We start from the raw sequence: 23,244 nt of genomic DNA on the forward strand, positions 1-23,244 counted from the left end.
TAAGGAAATCAAGACCCTAAGATGTTAAGCAATGACAAATATATTGCTGAGTACCCATGCTATACTTAGTATTGAAGAATCTACAATGTAGATCATACAAAGAAATATATTCAATATTCACTGCCCTCCAGAAGCTTAGGAAGATGTATTTTGAAAAAGTAGCTAAAAATTAAATTAGAATATAAATTAATATCCATTAATATGTATATATATGCAAACATAGATATGTGTATAAGGATCTTGATATTAATATTGATATGGTTATAGAAAATAGCAATAAGCACATGGATATGCATGTAGATGTAGATAGATTCATAATGAACACTATATTCAAATTGAGGAGGAAATTATAACTTTAAACTCTTATGAGTGAGTAAAGCGTTATGGGGCAGGTGGGATAAGAATTGGGCTTAAAGGGATGGACTAGATTTGAAGCATTAATAAAAGCAGAGAGTCCCATTTGAGAGCTAGTGAATAAACTAATTTAGCTAGAGTAGCAGGTTGATGTAACAGGATGGTGAAAAAAAAGTTGGGAAAGTTCAGATTCAGACTACAGAGATATAAGGAGAAGGGATAAACATTTAGATAGTGTCTTCTATTTGCAAGGTGCTATGTCAGGTTCTTTACAAATATTACCTCATTTGATCCTGCAACAATCCTGGGCAGTAGGTGGTATTATTATCCTCATTTTACAGTTGAGGAAACTGAAGTAGACAGAGGTTAAGTAACTTGCCCAGAACCACACTGCTAATAAGTATCTAAGAACAAATTTGAACTCAAGTCTTCCTGACTCCAGGTTCAACATTTCACCTGATTGCCCTTATAGCCAGAGATTTGAATCTGAAGATAACCAGAATGTACTTTTTATCCATCACAAAAAGCCACTGAGGAAGTTGCTAGAAATCTGTAACATCTTTCAAATCATTTCATATTCCTAAATCTCAATAGTATCATTTATAAAATGAGTATTTAAGATACTTTCCAGGGTAAGATTCTGTGGCTCTTTTTGAGTAGAAAGCAGTATAATAAAAGATCTATTTGGTAGTGGGGTATAGCACCCATAAGGAAAAAAAGATCTTCCAGGTAGATAAATGAATGTTGCTATAAACTCAAAGAATTATTTTTTAACTGTACTTCTCAATCAAGGGGAAAGTTGTGCACCAGTCCAAAATTTCTCAGATCCAATGTCAAGGCTTGATCTTCTGTAGCAGGGTTGGCCAAGCTTTTAAAACCTTTTAGGGATCGTGGGCTGTGTCCTGCCCCCTCCCCCAGACTGTGTGCCATGCTTCTCCCTCCCCCCAGAGACTGAGTCCATCTCCCCAACCCTACCACCTTACCCCAGAAAGGGTGGAAGAAAGGGAGGGAGTGGTCTAGGTACTTTGCTCAGGGGAGGGAGTAAGCACTTCCTTTGAGCTGCTGGGCAGAGGGGCAGGTGATGAGAGGTCCATGCGGAGAGGGGTTGGGGAGCAGCTCTGCCCTGCTCCCCCTGCCTTTTTAGTAACTAACTCTGGAGGGTGACAGCGTACACCCACAAAAAGGTCTCTGTATGCCATCTTTGGCATGCATGCCATAGGTTTACCATCATGGCTCTATAGGCTATGATAAGAGATACCAACTGGCAGCTCAACTACTCCTTACCTGGTTCTTGTTCATAAATCCAAAACAGACTGAGGAGACCTCAGCTTAAATATGTAAATCCATGGTAAAGAGTCATTGTGGGCCTTAAACTTAAGCCGTCTTCCTAGAGCCAGGATCAAGCCTATGGAAGCAGCAACTCTATAGCTTGAACCCTTGGAACAAAAATATGAAATATAGGACATTCAATAATTCCTAAAGAAAAGCACAAAAGCATAGAAACTTTGGAATAGACATATAAAAGATAAGAGAAAAATTAAAAAGGTAAACTTGAAGAAATAATCATAAGGAACTAAATAAAGATAAAATGCTAACATTATAATGTGAGGAACATGTTGGGGAAATTATCTTATATAATGAGTGTACACAATCACAAGTTAATGCAATCAAGATGGAGAGGGTTTGGGGGGGATGTTGACATGAACCTCACTCTCATATACATTGGTCAAAGAAGGAAAAAGTAGTCATATGTAATTGAGTACAGAAATCATTTAACTCAACAAAGAAACAAGAGAAAAAGATGAGAAGGTAGAAGGGAAAATAGAGAGGATAGATTAAGGGAAGGATTGCAAAATGGATTCTAAGGAAGTACTAAAATATGCATAACTATATTGTGGTAGCAAAGAATTGGAAACTGAGTGGGTGCCCATCAGTTGGGGAATTGTTAAACAAGTTATTACAAATGTGATGCAATATTATTATACTGTAAGCAATGCTGTAAATCCTTTCAGAGAAACCACGGAAGACTTGTATGAATTTCTGCAGAGTGATATGCAGAAGAACATCATAAAATAATAAAACTAATATTATAAAGACAAATAAATTTGAAAGGCTAAGGAACTCTGACCTTTGGAATGACCAACCACAATTTTGACAGTCTCATGTTGAAATCTACTACCTATCTCTATAAAGCTGTGATTCAAAGTACAAGATGAGGCAATAAAAATGTCCACTGAAGAAATTTGTTTTACTTGACTATACAAGTTTGTAACAATAAGGTTGTTTTGTTCCTTCATTTGCTTGTTCATTCATTTGTTTATTTGTTCCTTACTTTCTTCAGTAGAGCTTGTGGGAAAGAGAGGGCTTATTTTGCTGACTTAAAAAAATTACACACCTTGACTGACAAATGAATTTGTATCTAAATGTCTTTTCATCATCTATATTACTTAAGAGAAAATGTAATTCACTATGTGAACAAACAGTATTTAGAACCTAGAGAGATCCTTTTGCAAAACTTTAAATTGAGTCATCCACATTAAAGACGCTAAAGTGTAGCATTAAGTACTAAGGACCAAGACTTAGAAGACCTGGATCATTTTCTGCTATTTACTAGCTGGGGCATTGTTTAAATTCTTTAATCTTTATGAGGCCCAGTTCCTGACTGGTAAGTATAATAGTATTTTTGTGCAGGAAATACATTGTAAATTTTATAAAATGATAAATAAGATCCAGCTGCTATTAGTACTGACAGTTAGGAAGCAAAGTGTATAGGATTTTGGACCTGGGGTTAAAATTACCTGAGTTCATATCCTTCCTTAGAAAATCACTGTGTGATCCTAGACAAACTATTTTATCACCTATTTGCCTCAGTTTCCATGTCCATAAAATAGGGGTGAAAATTGTATCTCCTTACCTGGGTTATTGTGAAGATCCAATGAGATAACATTTAGCGAAGATGAAATTAAATGACATTTGTAAAGGGCTTTTCAAGCCTAAAAGAGGTATAGAAATGCTAGCCAGTTATTATTAATAGTAAATTTTTTGATGAGGCTATGGAAAGTATAAAAAACATGGAGGAAAATATAAGGTAGTGATACATATTTATTAGTTGTCCACTATTTAACAAGCACTATACTAAACATTTTATTGAAACTTGTCCATTTCGTAAACCCATTCATTTTTAAATATGCAGCTATTATTTTTAAAAAATTGATTTACCCTTCATTTTTACATATAACAATATAGGATGTAATGCAACAATATGACACATATGATTTGTTATAAATATATTATAATAAATATATTTATCCAAGAGAAACATTTTCACAATAGTTATGTCCAAAATTTCATCTTTCTTTTTCTCCTCTCATACCCCTCCATAAGAAGGCAGGTAATATAATATAGTTTATATGTTATCATATAATATATATTTCCCTTCTCTTCATGTCATGAAATGACACATATTTCTTCACTAGAGAAAAGTTCAGAGAAGAAATAAAGTGAAGATTAATATGTTTCAATTTGCATTTGTATTCCATCTGTTCTTTCAGGGATGGTAGACATCCTTTTTTGTCATGAGTTCCTTGGAATTGTCCAAGATTCTTCTCTGGTTGAGTCATTCACAGTTGATCATAATACATTACTGTCGTTAACATGCACCAAGTTCTACTTGTTCTGCTCACTTCACTTTGCAACACTTCACAACAGTTTTTCCAGTCTTTGTGTGTATGTGTGTGTATTTGTGCATGTAATCATCTTGCTTGTCATTTCCTATGGTACAACAGTTTTCCATTAAGATCATATACCAGGGGGCAGCTGAGTAGCTCAGTGGATTGAGAGCTAGACCTAGAGATGGGAGGTCCTAGGTTCAAATCTAGCCTCAGACACTTCCCACCTGTGTGACCCTGGGCAAGTCACTTGACCCTCATTGCCTACCCTTACCTCTCTTCTGCCTTGGAACCAATACACAATATTGACTCCAAGACAGAAGGTAAGGGTTAAAAAAAATCATATACCAGAACTTGTTGTGTCCTTCCCCAATTGACAGGCATCACTTCAATTTCTTGTTATTTTCCACTGCAAAAAGAGCTGAGCTGCCCTAAATATTCTAGAACATATTTTTTTCTATTCCTTTTTTCGTGATCAGCTTAGGAAATAGACTTAATAGTGGTATTGCTACAGTTTTATAAGTCTTTGAATACAATTCTAGGTTATTTTCCAAAATGGTTGAATTAGTTCACATTTCTACTAACAATGCAGTAGTGTAGATATTTTCCATATCTCCTTCAACATTTGTCATTTTACCCTTTTGTTATTTTAGCCAGTCTTGATAGGTATGAGATGATATCAGGGAGTTGTTTTGATTTGCATTTCTCTAATCAATAATGATTTAGAGCAATTTTTTCATATAATTATATATAATATTGGTTTCTTCATCCAAATTTCTCTATTTATATATTTTGACCAATAATTAACAGGGGAATGAATCATACTCATATATCTGACAAAAATTCTCTATATATTTTAAATTCAAATAGTCAGATATATTTGGAATCATAATATTGTGAAGTCAAAATAATATTTTTGACCACCAAATTAGGTTATTTTGAAAATTTAAGAATGATTATGATTGTTCTAAGTAAGTATATTTTTTAAAGAAACAATACTTTAAAAGAAAGATCAAATAGTTTGTAGAATTTTAGGTTTTGAAGGGAACTCAGAGACTTTGTTTTATAATACCAACCATAAAATGAACCCTCATCACAACAGCATATCTGTAAAGAGGTGATCTAACCTTAGCTCAAAAAATGACAATTAGGGAACATCGACTACCAAATTGGGCAGTCCACTCCATCATTTCCACAAAAGAAGCTAAATTTGCCTATTTAAAACTTGCACTCATTCCTTGTTTCAAAATTGAACACTGACACACAGCTAAAGAAATAATAATCTATCAAAACTTACACGTGGAATTATTTTGGACATTTTCTTCAAATTTCTTTTATGTTCTTCCTATGTTGAGCTTAATGAACATCTCTTTTTGATGGGAATTAAAAGGGGAATTTGAGTGTATTTTCTATAGGCAGATGTTTTTGAATTTTAACCTTTTAAGAAATAAATATAGAGATGGGAATAGTGGGATAAACCTATGGTCCCTGATGCTGAGGAAGTTTAGGCTGATAGATCATTTGACATCCCAAGTTTTGAACTACAGAAAGATAAATAGCAACTGATAATGAAATTAAATATGGCAACAATATGATGGGGGACAGGGATTTGAGTGGACTAAAGGGAGCCTAAGGACTATATCAAAACAGTATAATTTGGAAATGGACCAAAGCATTTTAATCTGGATCAATGATAGGGTCTACCTGTGAATGACTACTGTATTTTCAGATGGGATGAAATCCCGATAGAGACATCCAGGTTTAAAATAATAGATAGATAGATAGATAGATAGATAGATAGATAGATAGATAGATAGATAGATAGATAGATAGATACATAGATACATAGATACATAGATACATAGATACATAGATACATAGATACATAGATACATAGATACATAAATACATAGATACATAGATACATAGATAGATACATAGATAGATAGATTGATTAGATAGACAGATAGATAGATAAAGAAAATGAATGAATGGAATGAGTAAATCAATGAATGAAAGAATAGACAAGTAGATAGCTAAATAAGTATACAAAATAAATGGATAAATGCCTAAATAAATGAATAAAACAATAAATAAATTTTAATTAAGAAGAGAAAATTTAAGAGGGTTGTTATGGCATGGGTAAATTTAGACAATTCAAATTCTTAGAAAAACTAGAATTGTTGTAGAATACTAAGTTTTTAGGAGTACTTATAAAACTTATTTGACTACTTCCTTTTTAAAGGCAAGAGAAACAAACAACTCTTTTTAGTTACAGCTGTTTCTTCATGATTAGAAGACATATGGAATCCATTCCAATAGTTCTCAAATTTCCTCTATGGAGCAGATGATTATAAATGACAACTTTCACTGTAGATTATAATCTATCATTTCATCCATTCAGACATCCCTGTGCTGGTGGAGATCACCAACATGGTCTAGCTTTAAAGGTCATCTCATAAATTGTCATGGCTAAAACATTCACTACCCTCATTGTCAACCTGCTAAAAAGTCTTAAGAGGAGCAACAGATGATGAAAATATGTGGAGTAGCTTAGTCAAATAAAAAATTTAGTTTAGCTCCTCATTCTTCACTTGACTTGTTTCATGACCTTGTGTTTTCCATTTTCCCCATGAATAAAATTGAAAATAATCATATTTGCCAGACAGTCACTGGGGAGGCTATGAGGAATGAAAGATAATGCCTACGAAGTACCTCAAATAGTTTAAAGAAATGTATTGTAAATGCCTGTTAGAACAATTTTTTTTTATTTCTTCCTTTCAATATTTTGAATCTCAGGTATAGAGATAAAGTTGAGGTGGGTTGGGTGTGGGAATCAATACGTTAAAGGGGAGGCTGGGAGTGGCAATAATGGCCTAGAATATTCTTCCTCTTCTTTCTATTGAATCCTGTGCTTTGAGTTGCTGAGACAGAGGTCAGTAGTCAAAGGAAAATATCAGTCAAAAGATACCTCATCATACTCTCAAGAAATTTGAAATATATTAGGGATATCATAGGGAAGGTGGATAATTTTTACTAATTGGACCCAATTGGAACATGTATTTTTTACTGTCATAAGATAATAAATTTAGAGCTGGAAAAGAGACTATCTAGGCAAATCCTCTCAAATTGAAAAAAAAAAAGACTTATAGAAGTAAAGATGATTTACCCAAAGAAACACTAATAATAAATAGCAGAGATTAAACTCAAACCCAATAATTTGATTTCAAATCTTTCCACTCTACCACATTGTCTCTTTACTTCTCAAATTTCATGATTTTATAAGAACCCACAGAGATAGAATAATTTTTTCCTATGAATCCACAGATAACTAGGAGCAGAAACAGGATTAGAACCCAGGACTCTATTTTCTTACACCAGTACTCTTTCTACAATATTACAACTGCTTCTGCTTGCAAGTTTTTGAGAAAAATTATAAAAATGCATGTCACAATTTTACTCTCTTCCCCATAACCTATAGATGCAAAACTGTTACCAGTAATGGCAAATATTTGCCATTATTCAGGGAACAGAGGAGAATAAGCCTTTATATAATGCCTTGTATTTGTCAGACACTCTCCAAAGTGCTTTTACAAATATTGTTTCATTTTATCTTCAAAATAAACCTGAGAAATAAATGTTATTATTTTTCCCATTTTACAGTTCAGGAAAATGAGGTAAATAGAGGTTCAGAGACTTTTCCAGGGTTAGGTCAAATAAATAATAGATGTCTGAAGCTGGATTTGAACTCAGGTCTTCTTGAGTCCAGGACCAGTGTTCTATCTAAAAAAAAAAGAAAAAAAGGGTGGGGGTATGGGTAGCTCAGTGGATTGAGAATCAGGCCCATAAACAGGAGGTCCTGGGTTCAAATCTGACCTAAGAGATAGCTGTGTGCCTCTGGGCAAGTCACTTAATCCCCATTGCCTAGCTCTTACCACTCTTCTGCCTTGGAATCAATACACAGTATTAATTCCAAAATGGAAGGTAAGTGTTTTAAAAAAGAAAAAGAAAAAAAAAAGCTGAGAATATATGATCCCTCCAAATCTCTTTAAAGTAATCCCACAGAGTCAATAACAAAGGAGAGGTTGGAACATCTGCTGCTAAAATGCTTTGTATTTATCGAGACATCTTAAGGAAGGAACTAAAAATAAACTTTTTTGGAAAAGCAACATAATGTTAAATATAGTCATCTCCACATAATAGTCCTAAAATTACTAGTTTTCTCTCCCAACAATTGCAATTCTCACTTCATCTTTTTCTTCTCCTTTTTTTCCCCCTTGTAACCAATGAACCATTTCAAGTTACATATGGTTCCTTTTTAACCTCAGCAAATATTATTTATGTGTAGTGTCTAAGGTACCCAATGTAGAACCTTTTGCCAATTTGAAATTTTACAATTTTGTCTTGATGTCATAAATTTTAATCCAAATTAAAGATCATCCATCAATTATGATTAAATAACTTATTATATACACACATCTTATGATTTCATATCTTCAAAATTTATGGAGGATTTAGCTATATATATATATATATACACGCATATATATATATATATATTTCTAAAGGAAAACTTATACTTGTCCATAGTACAAAATCTAGGAAGAGTTGTGTCAGATTTGTGATCATGCTATTTATCAACACTCTGATTCTCAATTTCACCTTTATCCTAACAGTTCCCATACCTCTTCAGCTTCCTTACCCCACCTCACTCCTGCCCCCAACCTCATATCATTGCCAAGGAAATACAAGTATGGAATGAATTTAAGCTTCAATTTTTTTTTCCCATACACTGCCAGAGTCATATTTCCCAAGTGATAGCTAAAGAAGGACAGGTACTATATGCATGTGTGGCACAGTGAAAATAACATTGCATTTGCATGATTATAGGGATTCAAATTAATTACTTATCTGGTTCTACCAAGTATTATCCCTATAATCTGAGTGCCTGCTCTGCGATTTATCATTTTAAATAATTGCCTGGGAACACTGAGAGGTAAAGTGATATGCCCAGGCTTCATATAATTTGAGCACAGTTCTTCCTAAAGCTTCTGAAGTTGACTTTCTATTCACTAATCATATTGCTTCTCATGGAGAATGGGGTGGAGAGGTAAAGGCCTTGGACGAGAGAAGTTAATTAATGCTTCTTCATTAATTTTTTCTATAATGGTGGAAAACACCCAAGGAGTGGGAGTTCAGAAGCAAATGTTGTTATTATGGTAGGTCCAAGTTCTTTTAAGAATATTACCTCAACAAAATTGGGACATTAATGCTTTGCTGGTGGAGTCGTGAATTGATCCAACCACTCTGGATGGCAATTTGGAATTATGCCCAAAGAGCACTAAAAGAATGCCTGCCCTATACCATTGCTGACCCCAAAGAGATCATAGGGAAAAAGACATGTACAAAAATATTTATAGCTGTGCTCTTTGTGGGGGCAAAAAAACTGGAAAACGTGGGTATGATCTTTAATTGGGGAATGGCTGAACAAATTGTGGTATATGCTGGTGATGGAATACTATTGTGCTCAAAGGAATAATAAATTGGAGGAATTCCTTGTGAACTGGAATGACCTCCAGGAATTGATGCAGAGAGAAAGGAGCAGAACCAGGAGAACATTATACACAAAGACTGACACACTATGATAAAATTGAATATAATGGACTTCTATACTTGCAGCAATGCAACAACCCAGGACAACTCTGAGGGATTTAGGGAAAAGAATGCTACCCACATTCAGAGGAAGAACTACAGGAGTGGAAACACAGAAGAAAAGCAACAGCTTGAACACATGGGTTGATGCAGACATAATTAGGATGAAGACTCTTAATGACCACCCTAGAACAATTATCAATAATATGGAAATAGGTCTTGATCAATGACACAGGAAGAAACCAGTGGAAATGTACATTGGCCACTGGGGGATAGGGGGAGTGGGGGGAGAGAGAGCAAGAACATGAATCATGTAACCATGGAAAAATTTTTTCTAAAAAAATAAAAATAAATTAAAAAATAAAAAAAGAATATTGCCTCAAGTTCTTGGAAGGTATTTTGTATTTCTGGGACTTTCTAAGGAAAGGGTCAACAGAGCCAATTATAGATATGACTAGGAGTCCACATATTATCAATAGAATAGTCTTACTGCAACTAGGCTTTTGCATAGAGCATTATGGCCTCAGACCTATTGCAATCCCTTTAGGGAAGAATACACACCTTGGGTTCATGTTACGGAAAGAATATAGTTCCCAAAATAGCCCTAATTACAACTTAGATTGTTGAAATAAAGGGCATTTATTAAAGAATTTCATAATGTGAAGGAAATTCAGTTGCTAGATAATTCAACCTCTTACCTGATCAGTAATACATTATGCTACCCTATTCTTGATCCTACCATGAACATTATTCAAGATATTCCTTTGCGAATTATTTTATTCTTTCTGGGGCTTCTTCATTATTTGATATTGTGAAGTATAAAATGTGGTAGAAAAAATAGTCATAGAGCATTGGCCAAAAAAAAGGATAGATACAATTTCAGATAAAATCTGAAAAGTGCCAAAGTTTCCCAATGGTATACATAATCATTATCATTTATCTAGATTATTGAAATATCCTCTCAATAGATCTCCATGCTTTACATCTCCCCTCCTTCTATATCATCCACCACACAACTGCCAAAGCTATTACGTAATTTGAATCTGATCCTCAGCAAAACTACAATCCCCAGCAAAACTATGATTCCCAGCACCTTACTCACTTTCTGTGTTACATGCTGAAGTAGACAGGATATATATTGGGTGTAGCCCCACCTCTTGCTCTTTTTCCTTCCTGTCAAGGCTTTTATGGAGTGGGGATTTTTGAGCAGGTAGAAAAACTTAGTCATGTGGTTCTGTTTTGTCAGATAATAAATTTTATAAAAATAATATTTGAAGCATGCCACATCAATTTAAATCTTACATTTATGGTGACCATAAGTGGGACTCAGAACCCTTAATTATCTCTAAGTAGATTAGTTTAAAAAGAAATCACATTTCTCCTGTCCCCTCTCTGGGAACTCTCTTCAGTATTTTCCTGGCATTGCTGCTATGATCTGTTGCTGCTGATTTCCCCGCTGCTGCTAGCTACTGTTGATTGCTGCCACCAAACTGGGAGTCCCTGAAGCCACTCTCCAAACAAGTTGGGAAAGTTTAAATCCTGCTTTCCCTTACACTGCTAGCAGCTGAGTACTAGCTGCTTGCTATGGAAGTCCAGGTGTGTTTCCCTTAGGCAATAATTAGCCTAAAGGGCTTTTACCTGAGGAGAATTTCTACCCTCTTAACTCTCTGTCCATGTGGCAGGGGAAGCAAGCTGCTTCCTGGCATTTTTACCCTCTAGGGGGGAGGGGAAGGAAGGTTACTCTTCCAAACATGAAGTAGAATTGCAAGCATGGCCCACTCTATGAAAGAGCAGTGCATTACCTATCTCAAACAGCTCCCATTTTTAGATGTCGTTTCTTCCTACCATTCCTGGGTGCACTGGTCCTTGCAATTAACTTGGGTGAACCTATATTCAGGGGGGAGATTCATCTCCTTATACCCCCTTGCCATTTTGGCCTGCCCAGTCTCTATAATAAATCCAATATGGGATTCCTCCACACTATGTTCAACATGGAATTCTCCCTCAATATGGGAGATCCTAGAGTTGGAACTAAAAGGAACCTAGATGGATGATGATACTGGGGAGCAGAAGGAACCTTAAAAAGTCTGGAGGTAGATTTTAAGCCTTTTCAGAGTACATTGTTTTATGAAAAATTTCTGTATTGGAATTGGAAAAAAAGAACTCTTGAATTAAGGCCTGTATCCTGTCACATATTTTATATTTTCTGATTGCTTGTTTTAAGATTTTATTTTGTTTGTTAAGTTCACATGTTGTTTCTAATCTAATATATTTTGTTACACTATGTCACTTTAAGTTAATGTGTTTTGACGATTAGCTATATGTGCTGTTATATTGTCTTTATTTGTATCTCCCCATATGATTGGACTGGAGAAGAATATTGTAAAAGTACCTTTGAGTTGTTTGTAACAAGAGGTAAGAGTCCATTTAGTAGCTGAAGTGAAGTGCTATAGCACTATTATAATCCCCACCTACACATTTATAAAAATGTAATGGATAAGACATATAAAGACATGCCATATATGACTATTACAGTCTCATCAGGGAGGTAGGAAGGTTTTCCTAGTAGGCGTGGCACCTCTGGATGGCTACCCAGAAGGGAGCATTACCCAGGTAACCTAGTGACTTCTGGATGGTTTATTTTTCCTATTTGCAACTCTTCAGCTTACTCTGTTCCTCCACCAAAATGATCTAGATTCTTGGTGACGTTTTAAGACCCAAAAGGTTTTCTTGAATTAGCTACTATACTGCTGTCTTTTTTTTAAAAAGCTGTTTTCTTAGTTAAAATTAATATATCCTGAGTTGATCTGTGTGTTTGTCAACACCTTCCTCAGGGGGAGACTGTATAATTTTCATAAAATTCTAGTTTTATAAAAGTTTTTTCTTGTTTGAGAGTAATTTTAGGATAAGAAACTTGCTACCTCCCAGAATCCTTTAAGTGAATTGTTTGAAGAAAGTACAATGAAGATGCCTGAAGAAACCTCCACAGAATCAGAAGATCCAGAATGAACCATGGAATATAATTGGTTGAACTGTGAGGGGTTGTAACATATTTATTTTGTATGTATAATCTTATGCCAAAGGGGACTGCCCCATAATTATTGGCTTTTTGTCAATGTGCCTAGCAATCATTGGTTTTGTTCTCTTTGACTTTTATCCCCAAATTATTATAATTTATAAGTTGGTTATGTTTACATGATCCATTTTGGAGACTAGTTTCCCAAAGGATCCCAGGGGGGATAGTGTAATTTGAATCTGATCCCCAGAAAAACTATGATTCCCAGAACCCTACTCACTTCTTGTGGTTACATGCTGATGTAGCCAGGATATAAATTAAGTGTAGCCCCCCCCCCCCCCCTTACTCTCTTTCCTTCCTGTTGAGGCCTTAGTGGAGTAGGGAATTTTTGAGCAGATGGAAAAACTTAGTCATGTGGTTCTGTTTTGTCAGGTAATAAACTTTATAAAAATAATACATGAAGTATCACATTAATTTAAATCTTGCACTATAGACCTAAAGCACAGGTATGGTGATATTATAACAGACTCAATAAATCCTAGTGTCTATCTATTAACCATATGACCAAATGAATTCCTTTATTTGCCATATGTACCACTCTTAGGTCTTCTTGATGTTCTTCAGATATAGACATACATCTCCCATATCTCTGCCCTTGAATAAATTGCCTCTGGTCTTTATATATGCTTTGTCCTCACCTCTCCCATTTAGAATCCTTATTTTCCCTCTATGCTCAATTCAAAAATCTACTGCCTGCCTGATGTCTTTTTTGATTCCCATCCTACTCCACTCTTTTTTCTCCTTCCCAAAATTTTGTTTAGTCATATTTAAGTCCTCTCTGAATCTTCATAACCTTTTATGGAATTTGCTTGGCAAAGATACTAGAGTAGTTTGCCAGTTCCTTTTCTTGTTCATTTTAGATCTAAGGAAATTAAAGAAAACAGGGTTAAGTAATTTGCCCAGGATCCCATAGCCAGTAAAAGTCTGAGGCTGAATTTGAACTCAGGAAGAGGAATCTTCCTGACTTCAGCTTTGGCACTTTCTCTACCACACCAACAAGTCACCTCACTCCTCAAACAAATTACTTTGTATATATTTTGTATTTAGTTATGTATGGATATGTTTTGCATGTGTCTGTAACATTATATTACAATATATGTAAGCAATTTGTCCTCAGTAACTATTCCATTTTAGAATAATCAGGATTTAATATGGTGCCTGCCATATAATAAACATTTAATAAAAGCATGATGACTGATTGATAGTTTCTATGAAAAAGGCACACAACCTATGTAAAATATCATAAAAGCAAATTAAAGATAAATTTTTATGCTCCACAGCTATGAATTCTAATATATATTGGGGTTATGGCATCTCATTTTTATTTTCTTTCATGATATTATCCTCTTGACTTAAGTATTATAAAATGGGTATAGTGATTTTGAAAAGGAAAATGTAATCAAATCCATCTCATTTTGGAAGCTCAAAAATAATTAAATAGCCCAAAGTAGTCAATAATAACTCAGTGTCAATTTGAAAAAAAAGTCTGGTGGAAGTGATTCAAGGATTTCTGATTGCAACTTGCTATTTATTTTATTTCAACTTTTTTGTATAAAGCAATGGATGACATCTTTGTTATCTCCAAAGGTCTATGTCTGGGAGGGACAAATGACACACTGGACACCAAAATAAGTATACAAAGAGATCTTGAAAGGTTTGTCCATTAGGTTAAGTGTAATTAGTTGGAATTTGGTAAGATAAATGGAAAGTTTTATACTTAAGGTCAACAAATCAAGTTCAAAATTATATGAGGAAAGTGTGTCCAATAGTAATCAATAAAGGAAAAGGACTAAGGTTAAGAAGCCTAGAGGTAGCTGGGTGGTGTAATAGATGGTGTACTGGGCTCCCAACTCTAGTTCCTTTACTTTACCCTAATCTAGCCATATCTGTAATATTGTCTTCAGTTCTAGGTGCCACATTTTAAGTAGAACATTACTAAGTTGCAGAAATTGAGGCTATATATGTATGGATATGTATATACATATGTGTGTATGTATGTGTGTGTATATACATATATAAACATATATATGTTTGGAGAGAAAGAGAGAGAGAGAAATATGATAAAGATTAACAGAGAGAAATATCAAAAGAAAATAATTATGTAAGACTTTAAGTATTTGGAATACTGGCATTTGAATGGGAAAGGAACTCTTTCTTTTTTTCATTCTCAGAGTACAAAACTAGGAATAATGGATGGAAATTTTAAAGAGATAAATTTAGATCTAAAGTAAGGGGAAAACAGACACACAAACAAAAACAACCTTTCCTAACAATTGGAAAAATTCAAAAGTAGAATGCCCTTTTTCTAGGAGTTGATCTGGTCGTTTCCCCCTTACTTGAGATCTTTAAGGAGTGCTAGATGACTACCTGAAAGGCATATTTTACAGGAGATAGTTTTTAGAGAACAGCTTGGGAATTCTGTGACATTGAGCTGGAAGAATATTTAGATAACATCTTTTCTAACCGCATCAGAGGCAGATACTAGGGGAAACAACAATTAAAGGGTATTGCTCCTGGAGTAAGAAATATTTGTTTATACCTAAACTTATAAATTTGCTATCTATGAGATGTTGGAAAGTTTTCTTAACTTCTTACTGGTTTAATTCATCAAATGTAAAATAGACAAAAAATAATACCCATCTAATAGTATTACTGTGAAGATTAAATGAAATAATATTTGTAAAATGGTTGACGTAGTGTCTGATAAAGAGTCAACACATAATAAGTGCTTGTTCCCTTCCTTTATCAGTTTACATATGTTAAACTGGAAAAAACACAGAACTATCAAATAGTCAGAAAAACCACATCTTTAATTGAGGAGAAGGGTTCAGTACTTTCCTCAAGGCCTCCAGGCAAAGCTGTGTGCTATAAACCCACACAGAGCCCTGAGACTCTAGATGCTCTGGCCACTGACCCCCAGGATCACCAAAAGCTGGAGATTGACAGTTTGGAAGAATAAAAGAAATGGGGGGGGGGAGCTAATATACTGTTTAGGGAACTGGGGGTGGGGAAAATATAGTTGATTGGCTTTACAATGGCTACAAGGAAAAAGAGGAGATCCTATTTTTCAGGGAGATTATTATAATTATTAGGGAGAGGCTGATGCTTTACAATGGACACAAAAGGGAAAGATCCAGCCAAAGGCTGGACTTCCTTGGTAAAGGACTTTGACACAAAGGAAGAAACTACTGGGACCAAAAAGGGTACCTAAAATCTGATGGGATTTGCTAGCTCTACCTAACCTATATTAAGGTCTATTGTTAAACCAAAACTTGTGAAGTTGGAGTTTCCCTTAGGGAGAAACTCTCATGTGACAAGGTCAAACTTGAGATCCTCAGCTTCAAGCTAACTAAACTTGGAGGACTTTCAGATTCTATGTGGCTAGAAGTTTGGGGTTTCTAGATATAAGAAAACTGATTCACAGAGAAGCTATATAAACTGCATCAAATTCCAGAGATATAAAGTGGCAAAACCATGTTTCAAACCCGGGGCTGTCAATATCTCAGTCCTGAGATAAATACCACATTGCTTCCTAAAATCATTCAGTGCTGCCAAAACAAGCATTGGAGTTATCTGAGTTAGAAAATTAACATTATGTAAGGGAGAAAGTGTGTGTGCACATATGTGTGTGTGTGCATGCACGTACACGCATGTGCACATATACTATTTATACTGAATTCTGGGGGAGGCATTGTAGTACAGAGGACCACTCTGATGTGCTAGAAAGAGCCAGAGGACCTGGATTTTAATCTCATCTATCCCATTGGCTTTCTTAAAGTTGCTATACTTCTTGGTTCCTCAGTTTTCTCATCTAGCAAATGAAGGATTGGTATTCCATCAATTCTCATGTCTTTATCCTAAAACAATAGTCCTAGCCATTGTGGGGAGTAAAAAGAATGAATTTGTTCTTCTCAGGGTGAACACCCATCCTGGACCTCCATTAGGGAATGAAAACCTGTTTAGGGTCATAGAATAAAACCTCAAGGACATTTCATTATTGCCACAGGTCCAATAAATTGAGAGGCCTCTTATCTCAAGGAAGAAAACCATTAGGCTATACTACTTCCTTATCTTATCTTCTCAGTCCTATAGGAGGCAGAGGAGTCACTCCTGAGGATATGGCTAGCTCTCAATAACCTATCCTCCCTGGTGGAAGCTCCTGATCAGCTCATGCTATGTATCTTGCTGTTTTCTGATTGGGCAGACTTTCGCTCCTAGCTTGTAAGTTCAGCCCCCAGATAATGGGATATTGGACAAAGGAGGACTGAGGTCTTGCCTCAGGAATCTGTAAAATGTTTATATCAGTGCCCACGCATTGGTATGTGCCATTAGGGCAATTGCCCATTCCTCATGAGAAAGAATAAAAACTGCTTTTTGTACTCCAGGTTTGTAATTATAATTTGGGTGACTAGTCATCCCACTCCCTATAGAATCAGAAGAGCTAAATATGGATCTCACACACATTAGATATATATTCTGTGGTAAATCACATACTTTCTCCAAACTGCAGTCTCTTCATTTGTAAAATGGGGAAAATAACTCTCCATTTAAGTCAGCTGTAATGAATGAAGTTTTCTGGAGGACATACTTCTTAATTTTAAAATATTTATTAAAAGACTGGCAAAGAAAATCTAATTAGCCAGTAGACTCCCTTCACAGTCCAAACAGAGGCCCAGGAACAAGATGGGGGACAAAAAATAGGACTCAAGAGAGAGAGGAAAACTTGCAAGCTTCTGGGCAGGAGAGCTGAGCAAGAAAGTAAGAGTACTTCCAGAAGAGATCATCAAAAGACAGACTTCCTGTGTAGGGTGGAATTTGAAGGGGCTTAGAAATTTCAAACTTCCTAGTCTTTTACCACTTATTTAAAAAAAAAAAAAACACATGACTGTGGATGTCAACCATTTATATAATCAATATAACACTTTATTATGAGAGAGAGATGTAGTGGGGGGGGGGGGGGGTATATAGTCTCAGGTCTAAGACCCAAGAGAGATGCCCCAAGGGATTACAGAGAAAATGTGGGGTATTGCCTCAAGTTGTAACCCAAGACAAATGCCCAATAATTCACAGAAAAATCCCATACTTATAGGAGAATCCTAAGGTAATCAAGTCTCCCAGAAAAGATTATAACATTTTACAATAGTTAGAGAAAGTGTTGAATAGTTTTACATTGACTTTACAATGAACACATTCAAGCTTATTAACATCTTCAAGACCACTGGAGAATAGCTTCACAATGGGTATATCCAAACAAATCAATATTTTAAAGAAATGACAAGGAAGTTGGAGACAGATAAAAAGAAGGGATTATCTAGGAGGGGTTACAAAGATACAATAGGAGAGTCTTCTAGGACAAAAGGGCACTCAAGATGGTACTTAAGGTTTGGTCACAAGTGCCTCAGGACCTAACACCTTTAGCCTGGGACTCCTGCCTGGGGCAATTCCCAGAGAGATTCCCTAGAAGCTTCAAAGCTTTGGTAAGACAGTGGTGGGGGGGAAGGGAACCAACCTTTAGATATTAATAACTTTTCATAACTTGAGGATAACACACTAATTTCTCACTTCATACACTTCCCATGGTACAAACTATAACAATCTTCGTGTAATGTCTTCATTCAGCCTCTCCCCAAGACTTTTTTTATTGAAAAACATTCACATAAGATGTCCAGGTAAGATGCAGAGACCTCAATTCCTCCCTATCACAGCAAGGGGAGTGTCCTAAGGATACCAACAATCCCAGAAAATGCCAACACATATTGCTAAGTAGCAGGGCCACTACAGTCCAAAATGGTGTCACCTAACATGGGGCATCTAGAGCTTGTTGACTTTATCACCAAAGAGATTTCTTGTTTACAGATAAAAAAGAAGCAGGTCTCTACCCTGCTCCAAAAAAGGCCAACCCAGGAGATGCCTTGAGGTCTAGGAGTAAATTATTTAAACTTGAAAGCTGGCTGACCTTCTAAACCCAGTGTTTAAGAAAAGTTTCATGTTCAAATTGTTGTTGTTCAATATTAATTTTCTATACAATAATGATTTCTCAAATACTTACTAAGGCACTATACTAGGTGCTGGGGAAACAAACATGAAACATCTCTGCTTTCAAGATTTCATGCGTTTAAAAGATACCTTCACACATTCATATAAATCCCTGATCCCTTTATGATTTCATTTTCTTTTCAGAATTTTCAATTCTGTGAAAGCTAATAAAGTAATTTTCATCCCTCAGATTGCTATTATGTCAAATGTTTTTTTTAAATGGTTGTTTTAAATTTTAAATGCCAGAAAGAGATTTAAATGTGTCAGTTTGAAGTACAGAGTTAAATCTCCAGGGATGTTATGATACCTTTCCTTGTGCAAGCAGAAAGTACAATGAGATAAATAAAACAAAAAGGCATTTTGTTCACCATACTAACTGAGAAAGTTAGTGTCCTGTTTTCCTTCCTGGGAAAAAGGGACTGTGTAACTGTTTAATGCTAGTATTAATTGTCCTAATACAACTCCAAATACTAAATAGCCCAAAGATATCTGAGTTGCATTTCCTCTGAGGAGGATTACATAGTTAAACTTAATTTGGTAAATGTCACAAATTTGCAGGCAGGGATGCATTTTTCCTCTTTTTTTGCTTCCTTTGCTCATCCTCAGGAATGAGTTGATTGCCACTAGGCATCCCATGAAGTCTCTGCATATTGTCAGATTTATCTACAGCTCATTAAAAGGTATTGACAACTAATTCAGATCTGCATGTCATTTGGAGATTTTTGTTTTCCAAAGGGAAGGTTGATATTTACATCCTCCATTGAGGTGATGCTTTTCAAATACAAACACATTGCATTGTTCTGTAACCAAGTGAAATTGTTTCTGGTTTTTCCTTTAGTTGGCAAACACCATTAAAAGGTTACCATTTACATAAGATCTATGCACTGTGGCAACCTTTGCAGACCAGACATTGACTTCTAGCACTCTGCTTTGTATCATTATGTTGGAAACAATTTTGAATCTGGGACAGAGTGTGCCCTTTTGGAGAGAGAACAGTGGTTTGAGAATTAAGATACCCAGGGTTGAGATCACCAATAAGTAAGTATCGAGGAGCATGACACTGTAAAAACAAGAAATATGATTTAATTCACATAATGTTTATGGAGTAACTACCATGAGGCAGGCACTGAAACTGAGGATGCAAAAACAAAAATGAAAAGGCCACATCCCTCCAAAAGTTAATATTCTACTGGATTTATAGGGAGAGAATCTTTGTTTGGTTGATTGAGATCATAGATGAAGAGCATCAAGGGTCATCATGTCCAACTAGCTCATTTTACAGGTTTAGAAAGTGAAGCCCAGGAAAGGGAAGAGACTTGACCAATGTCACACTGGAAGCAATCATCAAAGGTGAAATTCAAACTCAAATCCTCTGACTTAAGAGCCCTTATCCTTTGCCTGATACATGACTTATGGCATTCTAATTTTGATGGGTATTACTTGTATGTCTTTGGGCATGTAATTTCATCTCATCAATAAAATAAAGGGACAAATTAAATATTCTCCTAGATTCTTACTCATTTTGTTACTAGTAATCTAACCACTTGGCCTTATTCACGTCACTCTTTGCTGGGAACTAAGCTTTTTTTCAAAAGGAAAGGTTTTGACACAGTAATTATTATGATTGAAGGAGATGGGTAGTAGCTGACTGGAGTTCTGGTATTTGAATCAGGAATTCAAATCCTACTCTAGACTCTTTATTAGCTGCAGGGTTCTGAGAAGATCACAACCTTTTTCAGTGTTAGATTTCTCCTCTGTAAAATGGTGATAATAGAAGGATTTAACTCTATACTTCAAACTGACACATTTAAATCTCTTTCTGGCATTTAAAATTTAAAACAACCATTTAAAACATGAAACATAAAATCAATCTTAAAGTTTTATATATGTTAGATATTTTTATTTTAGTATTAGCAAAGAAAAGCTAAAAGGACAAATAACAAAGTATTGTCAATTTTGCTATTTTTTGTATTATGTCAAATTTCAGGTATTTTCTTCATGTTTGAAAACGGTGAGAAGAGTTTGAATCCTGATGCTGCCATGGTACAGTGGAAAAGAACAGTGATTCATAGGGAGAACAGAAAAGTCCCAAGCCTCTGACCCTGAGATGTTAGTGAAGTCATTTAATTTCTCTGGAACTTAACTCCCTCATTTGTAAAATGAGTTGAAAAAAATGACCTTTTGAGGAATCATACAATTCTCCATCTATGATCCTATGATGTACCTTTCAGACTTTGAGGTTAAAAGAAATAAGTGAAAAGAAAAAGTGTATATAATAATATATATATATGTATATATAATTTATTATTGTTTTATTACTATTATTTAATACATTATTATGTAAATTATATAAAAAGAAAAAAAAAGGAATTGTATAGACAGGTAATCTGAAAAGAAAAAGACCCTAAAGCAATATTTTCCTCCTTCTGGGTTCTTCATCTGTTAAAGGAAGGGAAATAGATTGTATGACCTTTAAGATTCCTTCCTTTTCTAATATACTGTATTCTTATTAGTAAAAATGGTCATTTCAAGGCAATAGCAACCAGTTAAACTCTCCATTTTAGGTGAATAAGTCTATATTTTCTTCATAAAGTCCTATTCATTCAAAGTATAAGAGAATCTAAAAAGCACTATAAGATCCAGCTTCTAGCAACTGCATGCATAGACCAAGTGAGCTAGGTCACACATTTTGTTTAAGTCTAGTGCAAAGATGCTATAAGAATGATTCTCTGTTGATAAAGGCATCCTTAGAGTTGGTAATGGTAAATATACAATGCACGTTCTCTTAGCCTCTGAGATAGATCTAAGTCAGAAAAAAGAACCTTTCCACGGCAGGAAAATCTGATCAGTGTTTTGGTGAGTGTGCATTTCCATTTCTCATTTTTTCTCAGTGTTGTCTGATTTTTTTTTTCTTCTTGAAGTCAGCAGTCAGGGAAGAACCCTCAGGCAGCAGCAAGGCAACTCTCCCTAGTGCCTACTAAGCATGCTGGTTTTCAGATAATTCTGTTGTCAAGCTCTCAGGCTCCTCCTTCCCTCTGTCCCCCACCCAGCTTTCTAGACCTCTATAGAGCCCCTTACTAACTTTGAGTCCATTAGGCAAGTTATATAAGTGTCCTAGTGTCCCAAAATAAGTCACAGAATATTTCAAAACGGCTAAGGTGACAGGGCTAAGTGATGTTTAATTTATTTTGAAGATTTTCTTTTTGCACTTTGGAGATGCTATTCTATTATGGGTCCAGGTTAAGAAAAAGAGTTGTCAACTGACTGAACCTTGAGAAACTATAAAGCATTGTTTGAGAATTCTTGCAGTTTTTCTTGACATCTAGATGCACCAGGTTTTTTTTTTAAACCCAGGGCAATACTGTCAGATAAGAAGGATAAATTTCCCTCATTAAAGGGTTTCTGAATTGAGTTAAGCTGTTGACTCTCTTTTTAAATAATCTGATCAAAGTGATTTAATTAGTTAGTGCAAGCTTAGGCAAGGATCCCAGAAAGAGAGAGAAACTGCATAATAAATGTGACCAATCTATTAGATCACCCTATTTCATGAAATAAGATTCAAATCAGATTTGGGAAAGACATAGCAGTCCACAAACCTTAGAAAGGGAGCTCTCTAAGTGCAGTGGCAGCTCTAATCCATGACATTGTTACAGTGGACACAAATGTAAGCAAAATTCTTTTTTTTTTTCCCCATAGACTCTGAACGTCACAGACATGTCTCTCTAATTTAGCATTTCTATTATGATATTAAAATTTGATGGATTTCCCCTAAAATATAGAACAATATACATATTAAAAATATTGGCTTTCTGTTCATTTTATTATTCCTAATAAAGATAATAGCAGCAATGTAATATGGTGGGAAGAGGTCTAGATTTATAATCAGGTAACTTGATTCAATCCTTGGCTCCACTGCTTTTTAGCTGGAAGATATTATTTTTTCTACTTCCTCATCTATGATATATCTTCTTTGTAAAATTGACTAGATTACCTTCAAAGTCTCTTTAAGCTCTTAGAACTTGTGATCTGTTTTTCAGACATTTAACTTAGAAATTATTAATATATTTTGAGTTCCAAACAATATTTTATAAACAGAAAATACAATTCCATTTATCAGAATTTGGCTTAAAATAAGAAAATATATATCTACAAAAACCTATTCTAAAATTCAAATATTTTAGTCAGATTTGGGTTCTATGTTTTAGAAATGACACTGACAAATTGCAACACATTTTAAGATGGAAAGCAAATTGGGGAGGAGAAAAATGACACACTATTAGACTATTACTATCATATCATAGGAGGACTGATTGGATGAGCTGGGAATAATTGGAAAAAAAAACATTAGGATATGGGTGGACATATTATAGCTATCTTCATATTTTGAAGGGTTGCCATGTAGAACAGAAAGTAAACATATTATGTTTGGCATTGAAAGGCAGGATATTGACAAATGGG

The sequence above is a fragment of the Gracilinanus agilis genome, chromosome 3 (genome assembly GCF_016433145.1).
Source record: "Gracilinanus agilis isolate LMUSP501 chromosome 3, AgileGrace, whole genome shotgun sequence".
NCBI lineage: Eukaryota > Metazoa > Chordata > Mammalia > Didelphimorphia > Didelphidae > Gracilinanus > Gracilinanus agilis.